At 31.2% G+C, this 23,216-nt stretch overlaps 1 long non-coding RNA gene across 1 annotated transcript; it reads right to left on the reverse strand.

The window, feature by feature from the left end:
• Nucleotides 1-10,787: 10,787 nt before the first annotated feature.
• Nucleotides 10,788-13,853, reverse strand: LOC133037875 (uncharacterized). The gene is made up of 2 exons (XR_009687861.1): nucleotides 11,957-13,853; nucleotides 10,788-11,856 (listed from the first exon to the last, which is right to left on the reverse strand). It is a non-coding gene; the product is annotated as an uncharacterized LOC133037875 (long non-coding RNA).
• Nucleotides 13,854-23,216: the final 9,363 nt, after the last annotated feature.

The following is a 23,216-nucleotide window of genomic DNA, read 5'->3' on the forward strand; positions in this document are numbered from 1 at the left end:
TCTAACACCTATATCCACTGAAAGTAGTTCATCTCATTCGAAATGGATGTACATTCAGGGGTGGATATGAGTTTTTTCGTTGTATTCTTAAAACGATCGCTCTAGATTATACCTTAAGCAAGGAAATTTGAAATGTTTAAAAATTTCATAAATTTCTGGCAATGGTTAAATCCATTAAGGTAAGTGGTTAAAGATCTTGCGAACTGATAGGGGTGGAGAAATAGTTAGTAGATATGCAGTTCAAAGATCATTAAATTGATTTTTTGAATTATATCCAAACTTACCTCCCCAGAAAATTTTGAGTTGCATATTGATGATTAGTTACTAGTCGTTGCCTAAATCCTTCTATGGTAATACAATTTCAGAATGATGTAATGGTTGTATACTTAATGTAAATCATTAATAGATTCATGGATGACCTAATCAAAATCTTAAGAAAAGCTAGAACTGTTAACCATGGTTTGTTAGCTATTGTAAGTGATTAGGGGTGGACCATCCCATTGTCAATGGATAAGAAAGTGTTTGTTCAAACAAATTCTACTTTTCTAAGAAAATGACTAAGTCTGAAAATAAAGTAGCAAATAAAGGAGATATTTATTTCTTGATTCCAAAATTGTTCTATCATCTTATTCTACATATGATGATCCCACTGCCTCTGTTGTCTTATCACAACCGAAGAGATCAATACCATTTAGTTTTCTTCGACATAATTCATGGTACCTTGTCGTAGTGGGAGAGTTTCTAGGAACTCACCTTCTTATGACTTGGGAGACACTAGTGATTAAAATCCATTGTGAGTTTAAACAAGTAATGGATTGTCAAGATAAGAAACTAAGAAGAAAAGCCAAGAGAACTATGGTTTAATCCATTCACATGGAGTAACCTGAATTTTTCTATTACAAGGACATAAAAGGAAATTTTCGTTAATAAGTCTATTCAATGGACTCAACAAAACTTCCTGTTCCTAGTATTATAGGTTTGAGTTTATCTAAACCTATGGCTTGTGGTATACCTGGTAATTACTTACTCTAATGCAAGCAATATACTTTAGTAAGATGCTGAAGCATTTTCTTTCTAATGGCAATCTATAGAAGCTTCACAACTTCTTAGGCATAGATTTTATCTATCTAAGGAAAAGTTTCAACTATTCCAGAAAAGATAAAGCCATGAAAGAATTTCTTAAATCAACAGTGAGAGGTCTTAGATATGCTTTTGTATGCCTTAGACCAGACACCTGCTGTTGAGTGGGAGTAATGAGTAGGTATCAGATTAATCCAGGAGAAGAACATTGGAAGACAATCAAGTAAATCTCAAGATTAAGAAGAGGAACTATATGTTAGTCTATAAGGGTGTGTTTAAAACTCTTAGACTACACCACATCAGATTTCAAAATTTGCCTTTGTGCTAGAAAATCTTTCTGATAAGATGATGATTACTCTGGGGGTGGAATAGTGATTTTAGAGAAGTGTAAAAACCTATCTGAAGTCTCTAGGTCTACCAGGAAGGGACTGAATGTTAAAGTTGCAGGAAAGGTACTTATTCAGCCTAAGGAAAGTTCTATACATTTTTGGCACCATTCCAAATTGCCTTAACTACTAGTATTACTTCCTGAATAACTAAGAAGTAGTTGCCAAAGGTATAGAATCCAGTATCCCAAGAGAGTAGACATATAGAGAGGAATTTCACATTATCAATGATTTTGTGATTAAGGAAGAGTAATGGTGGAGAAAAGGTTGTGTTTAATTCAACCTTTCAGATCCTATTACGAGGAGTTTACTACTACTACACTTGATTTGTATATCAAGGTGTTGAAATTATTTGAAACACACCTTTTGTTTTATATTAGTGCAAGTGGGAGTTTGTTGGGTTTTATGCCCTAAATAAAACTCATTTCAATATAATCAGATTTACTTATTAATATAGATCAGAAATAACATTTAATGTTGCATGGTTCACATGATTTATTTCATGATTATATGTATATAATGTATGAATTCATCTGAAACCCTTTTCACATACTTGATCCTGTTTATTGTGCTGTCAACACATTGGAAAGTAAACATGACTATGTGAAGAAAGTTTCCTAGATTTATCAGACACAGATTTTTACTGATATGATAATCTACAACAGAGTTTACTTGCATTTGGAGAAACACTATGTTCTTTCCAGAGCATTGGTTAAAGTGAAGCTCAGGTTGGATGCATGTAGTATGCATCGGAAGGGACCGATATTGAACTTTGACTTAGATTTATTAAACTTACCGTAATATCTATTCAAGTCAATATCGCCTAATTGATCATAGATCAAATGATCTTAATCCTGTTATGATTAGGCTCAATCTTGAAAGGCTATTCGTGTTCTTTGATTTGTTAGTTAAGGCTACTTTTAGGTCAGGGTGATATGTACATTTTGGGAACACGGTAGTGCAATTGAGTGGGAGCGCTAACATAAACATGGAATCTATAGCTTCTATCTGGCGAATAGTAAGCAAAGGATGATCTCCTTCGAGCTTGACCAAACGAACATAAATGGTGGAGTACTCATTTCACATAAGCTGAAATATCATTTATACGGGGTCAAGTGTTTTAAGGATAACATACATAGTAGGGTGTTACGGTAATCTAATCCCTTTACAGTGTAGATCATTCATATAGAGGATCATTGATCAAATTAGGATTATAACAATGGATAACTAATGATGTGTCTATATGGTGGAACATATAGAGCATTCTATATACTGAGAGTGCAATTCTAAGTTCTATGCGTGGATTCAACGAAGAATTAATAAGTTAGTGAATTTTAGTAATAAATTCTTGATCTACTTATTGGAAGCTCGGTTATATAGACCCATGGTCCCCGTACTAGTTGAGATAATATTGCTTGTAAGACTCATATAATTGGTTTTGATTAATCAATTATAATTCTCAATTTAGACTGTCTATTTGTGAATTTTTCACTAAGGGAGAAATTGTAAAGAAAGAGTTTTAGGGGCATATTTGTTAATTATGATACTTTGTATGGTTCAATTAATAAATATGATAAATGACAATATTATTTAATAATTATTTATAGTTATGAAATAGTTAGAATTGGCATTTAAATGGTTGAATTAAAAAATTGGCGTTTTTGAGAAAATCAGATGCAGAAAAGATAAAACTGCAAAATTACAAAAAGTGAGGCCCAAATCCACTAAGCATGGCCGGCCACTTTTGTAGGCAATTTAAACTGATATTTTCATTATTTTAATGTCAAATAATTCAAACCTAACCCTAGTGGAATGCTATAAATAGATAGTGAAGGCTTCAGGAAATTTACACTTAAATTTCTACACTTCTGATTCAGAAAAACCTGAGCCTTCTCTCTCCCTATTTGGCCGACCACTCCCTCTCTCTTTCTTCCTTCTCAAATTTCGAAATTCTTAGTGTATGAGTAGTGCCCACACACAGCAAGTGATACCTCAACCATAGTGAGGAAGATCGTGAAGAAAGACTTTCAGCAAGAAGGAGTTTCAGCATCAAAGATTCAGAGAAAGAGATCCAGGTTCAGATATTGATAATGCTCTGCTACAGAAAGGAATCAAGGGCTAGATATCTGAACGGAAGGAGTCGTTATATTCCGTTGCACCCAATGTAAGGTTTCCTAAACTTTATACGTGTTTATTTCATCGTTTTAGAAAGTTCATATTTAGGGTGTTAATCAACATACTTGTGAGTAGATCTAAGATCCTGGTAAAATAATTTCCAACAATCCTTGACTTTTTGACACAAGTTAAGGTTAACCTGCCATTACTTCATGTAATTAAGCAAGTACCGGCTTATGCCAAAGTTATCAAGGATCTATGCACTATCAAAAGGAAGCACCATGTCAAGAAAACTGCATTCTTGGCAAAACAAGCTAGTGCGGTGATCGACTGCAAGACACCGCTTAAATACAAAGATCCTGGTTGTCCCACCATTTCATGTCAAATAGGGGAACAGGAGTTTGGCCAAGCCCTCCTCGACTTAGGTGCAAGTGTAAATCTCATGCCTTATTCCATATACTTGCAACTAGGCCTGGGAGAACTTAAGCCCACATCTGTGGTGCTACAATTGGCCGATCGATCAGTTAAGAAACCTCAGGGAATAGTTGAAGATGTATTGATTCAAATTGATAAATTATATTACCCCGTGGATTTTCTCATCTTGGACACTCAATCTGAAGTCAACTTAGAGTCCAAAATTCCCATCATTCTCGGACGACCATTCCTCGCAACAGCAAATGCACTCATCAATTGTAGGAATGGTCTCATGAAAATCTCTTTTGGGAACATGACTCTAGAGGTGAATGTTTTCAACATTGGTAAACAACCACCTGATAACGATGAGTGTTTCCAATCATTTTTGATCGATACACTTATTTCAGAAGAGGTAGAAGCACAATACACTTCCACTCATCTCAATGACCTCTTTGAAATTTCTTAGATTTCTGAGTCGGGTAATACTGAAATCAACCCTGAAGTCATCAATCAATTACCGACCAAAAGAACCATGTTTTGGAATCCAATCTTCGAGGGACTTCCTCAAGATAGGGAAACACCAAAACCATCCATTGTACAAGCTCCTCAACCAAACTTGGCTCAACTTCCTAAGGAACTTAAGCATGTCTTCTTGGGAGAAAACAACACTTTCCCTGTCATCATATCCTCCACCCTTAATGCAACTCAAGAGCAACAACTTATCAACGTGCTCACAGAACAAAGAGGAGTAATTGGTTGGAAGTTAGCTGACATTAAAGGGATTAGTCCTTTGATTTGCTCACATCATATTAAATTGGAAGACGGGGCCATACCACGACGTGATCCTCAAAGGAGATTAAACCCACCAATGAAGGAAGTGGTAAAGACAGAAATCTTGAAGCTTCTGGATTGCGGGATACTTTATCCTGTTGCCGACAGTAAGTGGGTTAGCCCAACTCAGGTTGTTCCCAAGAAATCGGGAGTAACAGTGGTACCAAATGATAAGGGAGAACTCATCCCTACCAAGGTCACAACAGGTTGGCGCATGTGCATTGATTATAGAAAATTAAATGCTGCCACCTGTAAAGACTATTTCCCACTTCCATTCATCGATCAAATCTTGGAACGTGTGGCGGGTCATCCTTTCTATAGCTTTCTCGATGGTTATTCAGGGTACTACCAAATCGAAATTGCTTTAGAAGATCAGGAAAAGACCACATTCACTTGTCCTTTTGGTACCTGTGCCTTCCGGCGTATGCCATTTGGCCTGTAATGCCCCAGCCACCTTCCAGCGCTACATGATGAGTATCTTTAGTGATATGATCGAGAATTGTATGGAAGTATATATGGATGATTTGACAGTCTTTGGTGATTCATTTGAATCAAGCCTTCTCAATTTGGAATCTGTGCTTAAACGATGCAAAGAGAAAGGCTTAGTACTCAACTGGGAGAAGTGTCATTTTATGGTGCCATCTGGCATAGTCTTGGGGCATATTGTTTCACAACGAGGAATTGAGGTTGATCAATCCAAGATTGAACTCATATCAAAGCTGCCCTCCCCCAAGACTGTTAAGGATGTTCGATCCTTTCTTGGGCATGCTGGATTCTATAGGAGGTTCATCCAGAATTTTTCGACGATAGCTCGACCTTTGTCGAACCTCCTGGCAAAAGACGTGGTGTTTAACTGGACACCCGAGTGTGAGGAATCCTTCCAAACACTTGTCACCAAACTCACTTATGCCCCTATCATTCAACCACCTGATTGGAACTTGCCATTCGAGATCATGTGTGATGCTAGCAATTACGCTATAGGGGCCGTCCTTGGTCAACGAAGGGAAGGGAAGCCCTTCGTTGTATACTATGCAAGTAGAACTCTTAATAGTGCTCAAATGAACTATTCTACTACTGAGAAAGAGTTGCTTGCCGTAGTATTCGCACTTGACAAGTTTCGTTCCTACCTGATCGGTTCCCCTATCACGGTCTTCACCGACCACTCTGCTCTTAAGTACCTCCTTTCCAAAAAGGATGCTAAGGCACGCTTAATTAGGTGGATCCTTCTGTTACAAGAATTTGACTTGACCATCAAGGATAAGAAAGGAGTTGAAAATGTGGTAGCGGACCACCTATCTTGTCTAGAGTTTTCTGATTCCGCTGATGGCCCTGCTATCCGAGATGACTTCCCTGATGAACATCTCTACACCATCATTAAGTTACCATGGTACGCTCATATTGTTAATTACTTAGTGATTGGTGAGCTTCCTGCTTCCTGGAATGCACAGAATAAACGTAAATTTTTGGTCGAGGTCCGTAACTTTTACTGGGATGATCCATATCTTTTCAAGTACTGCCCGACCAAATTATGAGACGTTGCATTCCAGATGATGAAATTTTTAGTGTCTTGAACTTTTGCCACAACGAAGCATGTGGTGGTCATTTTTCTATGAAAAAGACTGCTGCAAAAATCTTACAGTGTGGTCTATACTGGCCCACTTTGTTCAAAGACACTAACAATTTCTGTCGATCTTGTGAACGGTGCCAGAAACTAGGTGCGCTATCCCGACGACACATGATGCCATTGAACCCAATGCTCGTAATAGAAATATTCGACTGTTGGGGAATTGATTTTATGGGACCGTTCCCACCTTCTTCTAGCTACCTTTACATTCTCCTCGCCATAGACTATGTCTCCAAGTGGGTTGAAGACGTGCCATGTCGAAATGCAGATAACACAACTGTTGTGAAATTCTTAAAACAAAATGTGTTATCTCGTTTTGGCACACCATGAGCTATCATCAGTGATCAAGGCACCCATTTCTGCAACCACTCTTTTGAGCATTTGATGCAAAAGTATGGTGTACTTCACAAGGTTGCACTGCCTTATCACCCACAGAAAAATGGCCAAGCTGAGTTAGCTAATCGTGAAATTAAGCAAATTTTAGAAAAGACAGTTAACCTTGACCGCAAAGATTGGTCCTCCCGACTTCTCGATGCTCTCTGGGCCTACCGCACTGCTTACAAAACTCAGCTAGGCATGTCTCCTTACAGACTAGTCTATGGCAAGGCCTGCCATCTTCCTGTTGAACTGGAACATAAAGCATACTGGGCTGTAAAAGGCCTAAATTCTGATCTCAACGCGACGGGCCTTAATCGTAAGCTTCAGTTGTCAGAAATTGAGGAGCTACGGAATGATGCTTATGATAACTCTAGGATCTACAAGGCTAAATTAAAAGCGGCTCCTGACAAGCAAATCCTGAGGAAAGAATTTGAGCCAAATCAGCGAGTGCATCTTTATGACACTCGCCTGCATATCCACCCTGGGAAGCTGAGATCCCGGTGGACTGGGCCGTATGTTGTAAAAACTGTTTTCCCCCACGGTGTTGTTGAGGTCGAAGACCCAACCGATGGGAGAAAATTCAAAGTGAACGGCCAAAGACTGAAACACTACATAGAGAGGGTGCCCCAGCCTGTCGAAAATATCCTCGTGGCTCCGGTTTACCAGCTTTGAGTAGTGCTTCCCTGATCTTGTACATAGGTTTGTTCTCTTTTTCCTTTTATCTTTGTCATCTTATTTTGTTATTTGTTATCATTTTTTTGTTTTTCAGTGTTTATGTTTTTAGAGGATCAATATCGCTGATATCCATGGTTGCTTGCTCTCCAGGTGTTCTCTTTCCCTATTCTTTTAATTTTTATATCTTTAGACATTGAGGACACTGTCTTATTTTAGTTGGGGGTGGTGAGCATATTCAAGCATTGTGATTTGCATTTTTGTCATATTAACATTTTCATGGTCAAAATTTTTCAAAAATTACTCATTTATTCTTGTAAAATATTATTTTCAAGCCAATATTTGCTATCCTTGTTACTTAGAATTTTTCTAGAGTTATAAAATGCACATGCCAAACTTTGTGGTAAGATGGTTGTTAGCACATATTTGCTTAGAAAAGCTACCAAGTTTAAGTGTTTATGTTTTCGTGAGTGGCGAGATTTGAGAAAACAACTTTTGAATTTTCATTGATTCTTAGAAATGGTTATAATTATTTTGGACATAGTACTATGGTTTGATTGGATGTTGCTTTGAGGGATAATTTTTATAGACAAATCTTATTAGGGAGCTTTTTTGTAATTATTTTCTTGTTGAAAAAAAAAAAAAAGAAAAAAAAATACAAGAGCAACATTTTCATTATTATATGTTGCCCACTTAGTCAAAAAAAAAAAAAAAAAAAAGAGCAACATTTCCATTATTATATGTTGCCCCTTAGTCAAAAAAAAAAAAAACAAAACAAAAGCGACATTTCCATCATTATATCTATATGTTGCCTCTTGTTCAAAAAAAAAATAGAAAGAAAGAAAAGAAAAAAAGTTTGTATTTAATTTTTCATTTGTTATGGCTCCTAGAATATATAGAGATTGCCTATTTTTGTTCAAAAAAAAATCCCAAAAAGCTGGTTTGTGGTACTCTGATAGTGGTTTGTCTAAATAATTCATAACATATCTTTGTTTCAATGTTTATTTTGTCCTAAATTGATCTATCCATTTCGAGTGCTCATCTTTCAATTTCCAACTCCATGAGTGAAATCCTTAGTCATGAATAAATATTTTCAACACCTGTGAGGCAAATGGAGTTGAAACTTTTGCTTGGTATATTTTTCGAAAGCATCTATGTGTTATGGTTTGTGGTAAGAAGGTTCAGGTTTGGCGCACACACTCACAACTCTAGATTTATTCAAAGTAATTTTGTATAGTTCTTATTTGCTTGTTACTAATATTTTTCTTGAATATTTGTGCCATTTTTAAAATTTTTGACCTAGAAAATATTATGTTGACATTATTCTTTTTCGCTTGAATTGCTAGAGACTAGCAATAAGCTAGTTGGGGGTTGTGATTAAAGCTCAAATTTGTATATTTTAAGCCTTTAATTATACACATAAAATTAATTTAAGTAGATATTTTCATAATTTTAATTATAAAATTATTTTAGTTGAAAATGTTAATTTATTTTAATTTTGTGTTATCTTTCAGATTATAAATGAAATTGGATTTTTTTTTAAAAGGCCCATTAAATCTTGTCTTTGTTGGGTTTAAGAAGCCCATATCAATTAAATCTTTAGTTGATCATCTCAAATGACCACAACACGAGACAATCCAACATCAAAGGGATCACATTCCTTGAGGAGCAAGTCCACTTAGTCAGCATGTACTCCACTACGCCTGACACATGCATATGGTGGTTGAAGCTAGCTGTGACGTGTCCGGAGTGCAAGTCATTATTCAATCAAACTGAGATGTGCCCATGTTCCCATTTTATCTCAGCATTTTAAGCCACTAAACCACTAAATAATGTACCAAAATTCCAATTTGGAGAGCGAATATGCACTATAAATAGGAGCTAAATACAATGAAAAAGCAATCAGATTTTAGTAGTGTTATCATACCAAAATTTATCTTTTTCTTTCCTTCTTCTTTATTTTACTTTATTAATTTTGGTGTAAAGACAATGCCTTTTCTAGGCTAATTTTTTTGGCAAGACTCAAGTGTAAGTTCATGCAATTTTTTATTCTTCTAATATATTGATTCTCTTTGTTCTTCATTTTCACATTTGTTATATTAAATTTCTCTTCTTCTTAATTGCACTTTAAATTTAATAGTACCTTTTATATAAGTTCAGTCATGCTTTTCTTATGTAAGTTATGCTATTAATTATTAGATTGTTTATTATATTATATGATTTTTACTGCATTCTGCCGGTGGTATTTTGTCGATTTAAATTATATAATATGATAGTATTTTTAGAAGTAGTATTAATTTAATTAGAGAACATATTTTTCTAGTGAGCTTAATCATACACATTTTCCAACTATAATTAATGGTGTAGAATTATAGTTGAGGTTAAAGAATCAATTTTATTAAGAAAATATAATTGTATGTACAAAGCTTGTGTCTTCCATAATCATTTTTTGATCACTTCTCATTTTAATTACTTGTTTAATTTTTGAAAATTATTTTCTCAATATTCTCACATCACATTCAAGGTTCTTATTTTATTCTCGTAAAATTACTAACTGTCCTTTTGAGTGTATTTTTTCCTCCCTGTGGATACGACATATAGCCCGTTTACTACCGCGACCGCAGTGTAACTAATTGGGCGACATCACAGACTAAGGTAACTGAAAGTCTAGAATGCAGTGGCGAGTGGAACTTTGGATGCTTGTGTGTGTGAACTCGCTGAGGGCCATATAACTGCAAGCGGTCTAGGGCGCTCTGTTTATTTATTTACGCTATTAAATTTATGTCGCAATTATTTTAGTTATTATTTATTATGTCTTTTGTACGAAAACTGGCCATTTGCGAACATTTTCAAGTATTAAATAAAAAAAAAAAGTGACATTATGATTTTTCGCGTTTAATGCTTATAAATAAAATTAATATTTTTATAAAAGTACGGGCGTTACAGATAAATTATCTGAAATCAAAAGTAATCTTTTAGTTTATTTTATATTTAGTTAATAAAAATTATGTACTTTTGTTACCTATTCGGGTTGGCTAACTTTCAAACTATAATTTTATTTTCAAGTAATGTAATGCTGTTGATCAAGATACATATACGTTACTTTTTTTTTATAGCAACTTTTACGTTACTTTTAAATGTAATTAACGAGTTACAATAAAATATAAAAAAAAAAAAAATTACCAAATAGTTTAATTAGTATAAGAAATATAAGTATAGTTTTGTTTTTTTTTTTTTCCGCAGAATAATCATTGCATGATATTTAAGATAGGGATTTTTTCTATAATAAACTAAAAATGGAACAAGTTTACATTTATGACCCCAAAAAGGGAAATAAACAAAAATAGAAACTAAAAGTTGTTAAATTACAAAAATACCAGCCAAGGAAAATGGAAGCCTCCATCTTCTTCGTGACCCAGCGGACGAATCCCAACAACCCATTCTCAACCATTTTCCTTCCAAAACCAGGAAAATCAGATCTAAAAAAAATGTAGATCTCAAGGGAAAACAACTTAAATCCTGAAAATCCAAATACAAAAACAGAAAGAAAAAAAATCATCCAACCTCCATTGTTGTACAAAAAAAACTCAAAAACAACATTCAGTCAAAAAAGCAAATCGCGTTCAGAGATGAAGAATCAAATAGAAGGAGATCTGGAAATCATTGAAACTCACCCATGATTGAATCAGAGAAAGAATTGAAGGTAATAAAATATGAAAAAACAAACATCATCTAAGCTTTCAGAAAAAAAAAACCAGAAAGCAACCACAAAATAACATTTTAAAAACACCCAGACATAAATAGCCTAAAAGATGAACAATTGGGAAAAAATATATTAACAACAATCTGCAAAACATGAAATTACTAAAAAAATTGTTCACTGTGAAATAAAATTAAACAACACTAAAACTACTAAAACTAAACATTAAAACAACTGTTTAGAAAAGGCCAATAGAACACTAAAATAACAATCAAATAACGAATTAAAAATAAGGAAAAAATGTTATGAAAACTTAAAACCTTCGTACAAAAAATGAGAACAAAAACAACAATAATCCCTAAAAAAATACATTTAAAACTTAAAAACAACTAATAAGAAAACTCAAACTGACAAAAAGAAAAATAGTGTAGTTTGGTTAAATGATGCTAAAAACTATTTAATAACAGTAACAAAACCAAAAAAAAAAAAAACTAAAAAAACTAAAATGAGAACAAAAACAAAATAAAAAATAACGGTTGATTAAAAATTTCAACTTAAAAAAATAAAAAAATTCAAGGTAAACAACTCTTGGGTTTAACTTTAGGCTTCACTTCCAAATCAGAAACTTCATCCTCGAAGTCAAAATCGGAGAGAACCTAAAACGTTATGGAGAAAAAAAATTGAAACACAAAACAGCAAACGAAAAACAAAACAACAAGAAAAAAACTAAAAAAATCAAAAAACAACTCAACTTACATCCTTGACAAATCTCGAAGATTTGGTTCTCTTTGCCTTACAAGATTCAATCTTAGCTGGAAAAATCTTTTTTTAGAACCAGATGGCTCTGCAGCATCACCCATTCCCTTCTTTGCAATGTCTTTCAAACCCATTTTAGGATCGTAGCATAGATGGGAGGTTGAAATCCGTGGGTTAGGGCTTCACAGGGGATGATAGTGGGTTATGGAAAAAAAAAACTAACAGAAAATAAAAGAAAAATTAAAAAAAATGAATGAAAGAGAAGAAGGTGGAAGAGATGGTGTGTAATATTGGAGATGAAAGAGAAGAAGGTGGAAGAGATGGAGTGTAATATTGGAGAAAACCTATGACATAAGCATGCATAGGTATTTGTGTAATTATCAAACTTTTTAAAATATAATATTGAAAAATAATTTTTTGAAAAATGTTTAAATAACCGAATAAAGATAAAAATGTAAAAAAATGGCAAAAAAAGATACCAAGTGTATATTAGAATATTTCTAATTAAGGAAATAAAATAATATTATTGATTCTGATAAATGAATATTTTATATTCATTGAATCTGGACAGAATCAATTACGTAATATTCTTTATATGGTCAGATTTCTATATTCATTACCTGATTTGATTTCCTGAATTAATTGTCAAAATATTCTGACAATTAATGTGGCACAGATACTGATGGAGTATCTCACCTATAAATATAGGGTCTCGGTCCCCGAGCTCCTCACTCATTCTGTTCATAACAGCAAAATCCATCTAAAGAGAGTTGAGAGAGCGAGGAAGCCCGATTACCCACATCAACCAGTTTTCTTTGCAGATCAAAGCTTATGTGGGACTAAAGCTCAAGAATCAATGGCTGGAGGTATTTCGATCCTTATTCATAGTGTATATATGTTTGATTTAATTCCGCATTTTATACATAAACATATATATTTCAGTTTATACATATAAATGTCTAACAGTTGGTATCAGAGCGGATTATATATCTCTGCCTTGATTTAGTTTGAGTTTAATATATATATACGTATATACGGTGTTCATATATATATATATTATATATTCGTTTTCGGGTTCGTATATACATTCATATTATATATATACATTTTCATACGTATATACATATATACATTCAGTTTATATATATATTCATATTGTTTATACATATATATATAGATATTTTCTTCATTTCATTAGGTATATATATTGTATATATATATGTTCATATCTTCATTATATCATATTGTTTATATACCTAAATGCTATATATAAATATATACATATATACATTTCATGATTATATATATATACATACGGTACATTATTTTATTTTCTGTATATATATATAAGTATATATGTTTATATATACATCATACATTCTGAATCAATACATTCATATATTAATATAGATTGTTCTAAAGCATGAAAACTCATTTTGAAAAAACAAAGAAAGCTCAAAAAAAAAAAAAAATTCGGACCCGAAATTTTTGGTGATTTTAAAGTCTTTGTTTTACGTGTTTTCGATGCATGAAATCTATATGAATGTCTTAATTTTTGCATTTAGATTCATTTAAAAAAAAAAATTGGAGTTTTTGGTCCGTTGGTTGTTTTATTTCATTTTTCTTTTTACGGTGTTTATTTCGAATTCTATATACATCACTATATTCATATAGTATTATAGATCGATCTAAACATGTGAAAAATCATTGAAATTTGAAAATTAATTTTTTAAGAACTCATACGGACTAGAAATTTTTATTAAAATTAAAGTCCAATTTTTACGTATTTTAATTGCCTAAAACCGACATGAATCTCTTTATTTATGCATGGAGATTCAAATGGGAGTGATTCCATGAATTTTTATCGTCGGAATTCGTTTTCCTGTTCGGGATTGGGTCGGGGCAGTTTTTTTTCAAAAAAAAAAAAGGAAAATTCCAAATTTTTATTTATTTGGAATATTAATTATTTTCCTATTTTGTGTTAATTTAGTCAATAAATTACATTCATTCAATTTCTATTTTTAATTTAATACATATATTTAGAATTAATATGTTATTTAGTATAAATTGAAAATTGAAATTTGTTTTAAATTGGTAATTAATTACATGATTTATTTAGGCATGTAATAATTGTGCGTTTAATTATTTATTACCAAATTTATGTAATTTATTGTTTAAATTAATAAAAGTTGAAAAAAAAAATCTGCCATTAAGTATATTCTTTAATTTTGCATTTAATTCATTTCATATAATTAATTGTACTAATTTGTATATTTACCTTATTTATACAAATTAATTATTAGTGCAAATATTTAAGATATTATATGGTCATAAATGCATAATTAATTATATATTATGGAATTAAGCATTTAATTTATTATCATACAATAATTGTATTAATTTATATTTATTTGGCAAACTTATTTTTAATACAATTAATTTTGATTTGTATGATTTAAATGCTATACATAAATTCTTTTTATAGTGCTAGATATATTTAGAAATATTCAAACATTAAGATAGGTTGAATATTTTATATAGCACATTAAGTTTCATAAAACTTCATAAAATTATTCATAAAATATTCATAAAACTACCTAAAATGAATAAAATATGAATAAAACGTAAGTAATTTTTTGGTTTGACATAAGAAAATATGAACTTGGGACAAATGCTCATATCTAGAACGGTTTTTAATGATCTTCGGACGACCACACTAGGAGCACTAATCTCAGTGATTGTCTATTATGTTAATAACGAAATTACTTTTAGGTAGAGCCCAATACCTAATGTTAAAGTGAAAATATAATTTTATATAATTAGGGAGTAGCCACAGCATCCTTATTTGTATAAAATTATATATTAATTAAAATTCACCTTAATGGACATAAATTGTAATTAATTATATAGGTATAATAATTTTACCCCACAAGGATTTTATTATATTTGTATAATTAATTAGGATAATATGTTAAATTAAATTCTCTTAATTTACCCCACAGGGAGTTATGGGGATTTAATTTAATAGTGTTATCACAAATTTAATTAAAGATAGATAATAAACCTTCATTTTCCTAAACTAATTGTTTAATTAAATCTATCATAAGGTTCATCTAATTTTATTAAATTTAAAATTTAGCCCACAGGCAATTTTGAATTTAGTAAAATTTTAATCTTCAGTTTATACTTTGGTGTCTAGTGAACCACATAATTTTAAATAATTAGGGAGTAGCCACAACATCCTTAATTATATAAAATTATATATATTAAGTGGATTAAGATCACATAATGGACATGAATTATGTGAACATAATAATCTTACCCTACAGGGATTTTATTATATTTACATAATTAATATGTAAATTAAATTCTCTTAATTTATCCCACAGGAAATTATGTAGATTTAATTTAATAATTTTATCATAAAGTATAAAATTTTGAAACATTTATAAATAATTAAGTGTTTCATACCTTTCATTGAGATAGAAATATTAAACTTTAAGTTTTTCATAAATTGTGTAAATCTATCATAATCTACATCTAAATCTAATCTTATTAAATTAAAAATTTAGCCCACAGGCAATTTTTGTTTAATAAGATTTCATATGTAAGCATGTTTATTCATTGGTAAAAACATGATTCATTTAAACCTCAAAACTATATATGTAATTTTATTACATCACTATTCATAAATTTCTTCCATACCAGTAGAAATTTCCAAAAATTTATTCTGATAACTTAATCTAAAATGTACAGTTTTTACTGTATAATTAAGAAAAATAAATCACACTTTATTCTCACCAATAAATTTTAATTTATTGTGTATGAATTCATTCTAATATAGTTAATGTGATTATTAACACATAGTGGATTATTTTAGATTGTTATTCCACATTCATAATTTCTTGCAAGGTTTACAAATAAACCTAAGAAAGTCAGTAACTGTGAGCAAATCTTATCCACAGACAAGATAAGTTCTCACATTTAGAAGTTTTAAGGAACAAGCAATATAGTAGTGGCTTTGTTTTAAAATTGGCAAAGACCTTTATGTTCCAAGATTCTATTGAAACTTGATTTAGACACATTTAGAGGTCTTTACTACAAATGATGTCACTCATAAAGATATGCAAGTTCAATCTGACAATAAGAAATGTGTTATTAATAAGAATTCTTCTACATTATAGCACCAAAAATTATGGAACATATCTCCATAAATAGAATAAATGTTAGTAAATGGTGGGGATATTCATTACACTTGATTTTACTAACTTTATTTAGAACTTGTGTGAATTTCATTAAAAATATGTATTCCAACAAGTCAAAATCTCCAGGCATACTAGAATTCTATCATATTAGAAATCATACAAGTCAATTAATTTTGAAGACATGGACTCAAATTTTGCATCTCTTTTTTAACGATTACTCACATAAATAATTTTTCTACAAAAGTATAGATTTATATGTTTCAAAGACATTTAAATCTTAAGTAGAGAAATGGTGCATTTTGCATATTAAGATAGTGAGATCAAAAATAAAATGGAGAATACTACATTAAAATTCGTGAGTATGGATAAACTCCCAGTCTATTTGCAAAGTTTCTTTAAAAGCATGGGTTCATTGCCCGATACATATGCTTGGTACACCCAAATTATAGTGTGTAACAGATTTAAGAAACTAAGCATTTTTTGGACATGGGGTGGAGCCTACATAGCAAACTCCAATCTTTCCTAAATCTTTGTCTATTGATACTCAACAATGGGGTGTACATATCGAATCGTGTTCTAACCAAAGTTGTTTCTCAAACATATTTTGAGTTGTAATAAGGTTGAAAACCGACTTGATGACATGTACACATTTTATAAATACCCATATATAGTTAGAGTACAATTGTCAAAGAAAAGATCTGGGCCCTAAACCATAAATGAGCATATTTCATTTGAAAAGCTATAAGGTTTAAGGGTTACATATTTTATTATCCATCTCACAACACTAGAATTGTGGAATTAAGAATTGACTTGATCAGTGGGAGTGATCAATCTAGGAACCTAGTTTCCGAGAAAGATCATTCATATTTTCTCAAACTTCCACCTCAAGTGTTAGATTAATTATGATTCACAACAACCCTTAAGATTAATGGTTATTGAGAATTCATAACTAATAATCTACAAGTTATTGATACAATTCTAATAAGTTATGTTATTTAGTAATTGATTATAATTTCTAAAATAACATGCATATTGAATCATTTGCTCTTTTAAGAGTTTGTTGGTCCATCCTTAAGATGACTTATTAGAACAGTAAGATCAATGTATTCTAGTGATCACATTTTGTACAATAAGAGTTCAACTACAATATTAATTTGAGACACAAATTAAATTATAGAATGATAAAGAATTGAAGTTGTAGTACAATATGCCATGAATGAAGAAATGAATATCTTAAATAGCAATAAAGTTTATCTTTAGTAAAGTTGCCTAATGGGGTGGAGAACATTAATTAAGCATAGGTTTTTTCACCAATAATATTCATTAGGCAACATTGAGAAACATAAAGATATAAAAGAATATTCATTGCTAAGAAGTTCATTTTGAACTAAGAATCAATAACAAAGGAGATTTACATTCTCAATTGTTTTTATAAAAGATTCTATTATAGACCTTGGCATTTGTTGCTTGTTTTAATTCATTAATCAATTCCAAATAGTGAACTAGAGGAGAAGGTATATAGACTGCCATAAAGATTTTCCTCTAATAGTGGTGAACATATGCAAGCTTAAGGTGTCTACCTATAGATTAAAACAAACATCTCACAAATTGGTATTATATCATCTTTTCATTTAGACTTGAAAAGAGAATTATGAAAATAATTATATACCAGAAGGTTAGTGGGAGTAATATTTGTTATATATGTACACAATATGTTACTTGCAAATGATGATAAAAGTTTTCTATATGAGGTGAAATAATTCATATCTCAAATTATTATTTTGAGATAATGAATATAAATAACATGTATAATTTTAATTAATTAGAGAGTAGCCACAACATCTCTGATTAAATAAAATTATGTATTATTCATTTGATATAACTTTTATCTTTAAGTGTGATAAATTCAACTCAAACCAACATCTGAAAAATGATTTGGAATGAGAATAAATTAAGAACATTCATTTGCTTCTATTTTAGAAGCCTAATGTATGCCTAAGAGTCTGAATAAGACTTTGCATTACATTTGTTTCAGGATCGTTAAGTAGTATCAGAATAACTAAAGTTAAGACCACTTTATTTTTCATACAAAGTGATGAGGTATCTTTAAGATACTAAAAATTATATTCATACATATTTTAAGATGAATTGACCATCTGGAAATATAGTTAACCAATTAGATTCTAACATACTTCACTGGTTGTATTGATTCACGTAAATCAATATTTTATTACGTCCTTAAGATTACCAGTAAATTATATTGTAGAGAATCTTGATTGTTATTTCCACTATAGAAGTCAGATTCATTTATTGTTTTGAGGATACATCTCGTATGATGTATTATAGAGTTTCATAGTAGGCCTAGAGTTCGAATTACGGCTTTCATTAGGCCATTAAGAAAATTTTGCGATAAATTCAGCTACAATATTTATGGCTAATAACTCTAAGAGTACTGGTCGAAGCTAGCATATCGACATTAAGTATTTAGCCATAAAAAGGCGTGATAAGTGGTCATTAATCACGCAAATTGAATTGGGTGATCGCATAGATCCTTGACTAAAGGCATGCCGCAACACAAATTCAAGGATCATAAAGTAAATATGGGATTCAGTTAACCCATATGCAGTTTTTTTTATTTGTACAACCAAAAATTATTTAATGAAACTCTAATTTCGATATTTTCTCATATTTATGTGCACCTTAATTTCATCTGAGAAAATTATCGTAAGAGGACCTGAATAAACATAAGGGTTAGGGTTTATTCACTTAAGTACATTGCCACATAAAGTACATTGTTATATAATAAATATATCGTAATACATGGAAGATAATACTCGACTTATAATGAGGACATGTCGCTATGATTCGTATGTTTATTATATAATGAGGAACGTTTGGGTTTGAATGTTTTAGTTTAAATGCTGACCAAGTGGGAGAATATTAGAATATTTCTAATTAAGGAAATAAAATAATATTATTGATTCTGATAAATGAATATTTTATATTCATTGAATACGGATTTAATCAATTACGTAATATTCTTTATATGGTCGCATTTCTATATTCATTACCCGATTTGATTTCTGAATTAATTGTCAAAATATTCGACAATTAATGTGGCACGTATCGATGGAGTATCTCACCTATAAATATAGGGTCTCGGTCCCCGAGCTCCTCACTCATTCGTTCATAACACAAAATCCATCTAAAGAGAGTTGAGAGAGCGAGGAAGCCCGATTACCCACATCAACCGCTTTCTTTGCGTATCAAAGCTTATGTGGGACTAAAGCTCAAGAATCAATGGCTGGAGGTATTTCGATCCTTATTCATAGTGTATATATGTTTGATTTAATTCCGCATTTTATACATAAACATATATATTTCAGTTTATACATATAAATGTCTAACAGTGTAAAAATCCCTTTAAGATATCACTTGGTGTTTCAAAAAAAAGATATCACTTTGTTTTTTTATAAGTTGTTTTTAGAAATTTATTAAATATAACTCTATAAAATAAATTTATATAAAATACATATCATATAGTAACTTTTGGATATGAATTAACAAATAATTTTTAGTAATTTATAAAATTAGTTGACTTTTATATTTTGTTTAATTTATATTTGTTATTTCCTTTTTCATTAAGAAACTATAAAATAAACTATAAAGTTACTTTTTATTTCGAATATTTTATGTTAAAATTAGTATATTAAATTTTGTTTACGTTAAAGTTTGATTACTTATTTTTTTAAAAAAAATAATAGAAAAGAAACTAAAAAATTATTTTTTATTGCAATAAACTACTTCAATTATTTAGAATAATATATAAACTTTTTTAAATTTGAATAACATAATATAATTTAGTAACCTATTAAAATTGATTGACATATTTATTTTTGTTAATTTTAAAATTTAATTAATTGAAAAGAAAAAGAAAAAGAAACTAATAAGTTATTTTTTATTTCAGTCATCTTTACTAGTGATGATGAGAAATATATGTCTCCTATATTAAAATAATTATTTTTAAAAGTATATTATAATAATATAATTTTTAAGCTCAACTAATTACCGATGAAATTAAAAAATCTTTATAAAGTTTATTAAAATTATAAGAGAGAGAGAGAGAGAGAGAGAGAGAGAGAGAGAGAGAGAGAGAAATTAACAAAAAGCATATAAATGAAAAAGCAAGTTGTGTTATCAAGACACTGAGTAAGAGATTTTGAAAAAAAAAGAAAAATAATAAAAGAAGGGAGTCAATGATTCTCGGTGGTTAGAAAAAAGAAAAAAAGATTGAGGAGTCTCGGTATATGCATACTAAACTATTAATTAAAAATTCGTTATATTCTGGGAATGTTAAAGCGTATTTTATAAATAATTTAAAAAATGTGAATGCTGAGGTAATTTTTTCTATAAAGTACTTAACATATGATCTATTTGTTTGGAGTGATAATATTATATAGTTTATAATTGTATAAATTTTTCTCTTGTTTCCTTTCAATAAAAAGTGGTATGATCGTATAAAATTTTTGGCAAGAAGGATTTTTCAATTGTGCCCATGTGTTATCCTTTCTCTCCTCTGACCTCTTTTACTTTGCCCTTCATTAACATGGTTGTGAAACTAATCTAGCTAGGTGGTTAGGATAATTTTAAATTTTATTTTATTTTTTAAATTATTGACGCTTTTCATAGGTTACACTTATTTTGGTTAGGTAGTTAGTAACAATTCCTTGGCAATATCTGACAAAGCATAAGCATTTTGGTGGTCTGGGATTTAGAGACTTAAGAGATTTTAATCTCTATATGCTGGGTAAGCAAGCTTGGCGTTTGATTGTTAATGAGTCTTCTCTTGTCAGTCGTTTATACAAGGCTCGGTACTTTCCCCGAGGCTCTTTCTTTACTGCTGAACTTGGTCACAATCCAAGTTTCATTTGGAAGAGCATCTTTGATACTCAGAAGCTTGTCTTATCGGGGGTGCGTTGTAATATTGGGCCTGGAACTTCTATTAATATTCAACGAGATCCCTGGCTTCCTGACGCAACCAATCCCTTTGTAACAACCCAACTGGTGGGGTTAGATGACTGTCAAGTGGCTAGCCTTATGGAGAATCACGATAGAAGCTGGGACTTGGAAATGCTGAATGATTTGTTTAACATCCGTGATCGGGATTTGATTTGTAAGACCCCTATTTCGTCAGCTCCTTCTGATTTCTGGTATTGGTCTCTTAATCCTTCTGGTGTGTATAAAGTGAAAGATGCCTATAACTTGTTACACAAGGAAGATGGTTTGCTTCTGTCAGCTGATGAAAGGAGACTATGGAAGATAGCTTGGAACATCAATGTCCCACCAAAGGTACTTCATTTTTTGTGGCGCTCCCTTTCTGAAACTCTTCCCACGAAGGTTCAGCTGGCCTCAAGACATGTTCCCTTGGATCTGCAATGTCCCATGTGTAATTTTGAGGATGAATCTATTGTGCACTTGTTGATAGAATGCTCCTTTGCCCAAAGTTGTTGGCATAGATCATCCTTAAATGCGGCGGCCTTATTGGATGGAAAGTTGTCAACCTGGTTTGAATCGTTTGTCTTGCCCTCTAGTTCTGATGTAAGAGAGGAAGCAGTCATGATTTGTTGGGCCATCTGGAATGCCCGTAATGCGTTCACTTGGAAAGGTAAGAGCACTTCAGCATCAGATGTAATTTTGTCTGCTAGAGTCAACCTTAATCAATGGAAAAATGCTCAATTGAAAAAGAAGGGTCCTTTATTTTTGGCTTCGGGTGAAAATGAAGGAAGTGAGCATTGGTCTAAACCGGTTACTAATACGATTAAGGTCAACGTAGACGGAGCTATCTTTGAGGCAGAAGGATGGTATGGGACTGGTTTGGTGGCACGTAATTGTCATGGCCACCTTCTTGAAGCTCTTTCAAGTAGTAAACCGGGATATTTAGAGGCTGCTGTGGTGGAAGCGATAGGCATCAAGGAAGCGCTTAGCTGGATCAAAGACAAGCAGTGGCATGATGTACAGCTGGAAACCGATTGTCTTGTGGCTGTCCAAGCTGTACACTCTTCAGTTCTTCTACGTTCCCCCTTTGGCGTGGTGATTCAAGAGTGCAAAGAGTTGCTTGATTCTTTAAAATCTGTTCAGATTCAATTTGTTAAACGTTCTGCTAACAAGGCTGCCCATTATATGGCTCGCAGCTCTTGTTTTCACTCAGTTCGTATGTTTACCGAGAGTACTGCTCCGGTTGATCTTTTAAACATTGTAATGGTTGATTCAATTTGCTAATAAAATGTCACCATTTTACCTCAAAAAAAAACAATTTTTTATTGTAATGATTTTTTTTTTATTGATGTTTTAGTTTTTCGTTGTTTATATATTATTTTAGGTTAGTTTTAAAATTTCTCTTTTTAAATTTTATAATATTAAAATATGGGGTAGATTTTTTTTTTTTTTTTATCTTTTTATTATTATTATTATTATTATTATTATTATTATTATTAGAGTATTTTAGTAAATGGTTGTTAGAGTTATAAAAGTTATTAAGTTATTTAAAAGTATTAATTTTTTAAAGTAACTTATGTTCAAGATCTACTACTCAAATCAATTACATATGATAAAGATAAATTCTCTCATTTTCACATAGATTAACATTTATCAATATTATTTATTTGTAGTGAAACTATATTATTAAATTTGCAACATTGTTTACTTATTATGATTATTATTTTATATTTTTTTCCCTTACTAATAATTTTTTTTTGTTTGCAGTTAAAACATTCTTTTTCCTTCTCACATTCATGTTACTAAGATTGATCTCTCTCCAACCTAGATTTGTTCATTGCTAGTTTTTTTTTTTTCCTTTGTCGAGAGTGATGTTGGAATTATTGTCAATACTTGTTCATTTTTTTCAAAAGGTGTCTTTGAATGGGGCTCCTTTTTAAGATCTATTAAATTTTGAAATTTGTTTTTCTGGGTGTATGTCTTCAACATGTCATGCAAATGCACTACAGATGAAAAACGAGATTTCTTAGTTGAAAGAAATTCCTCTTTATTTAATGATG

The sequence above is a fragment of the Cannabis sativa genome, chromosome 5 (genome assembly GCF_029168945.1).
Source record: "Cannabis sativa cultivar Pink pepper isolate KNU-18-1 chromosome 5, ASM2916894v1, whole genome shotgun sequence".
NCBI lineage: Eukaryota > Viridiplantae > Streptophyta > Magnoliopsida > Rosales > Cannabaceae > Cannabis > Cannabis sativa.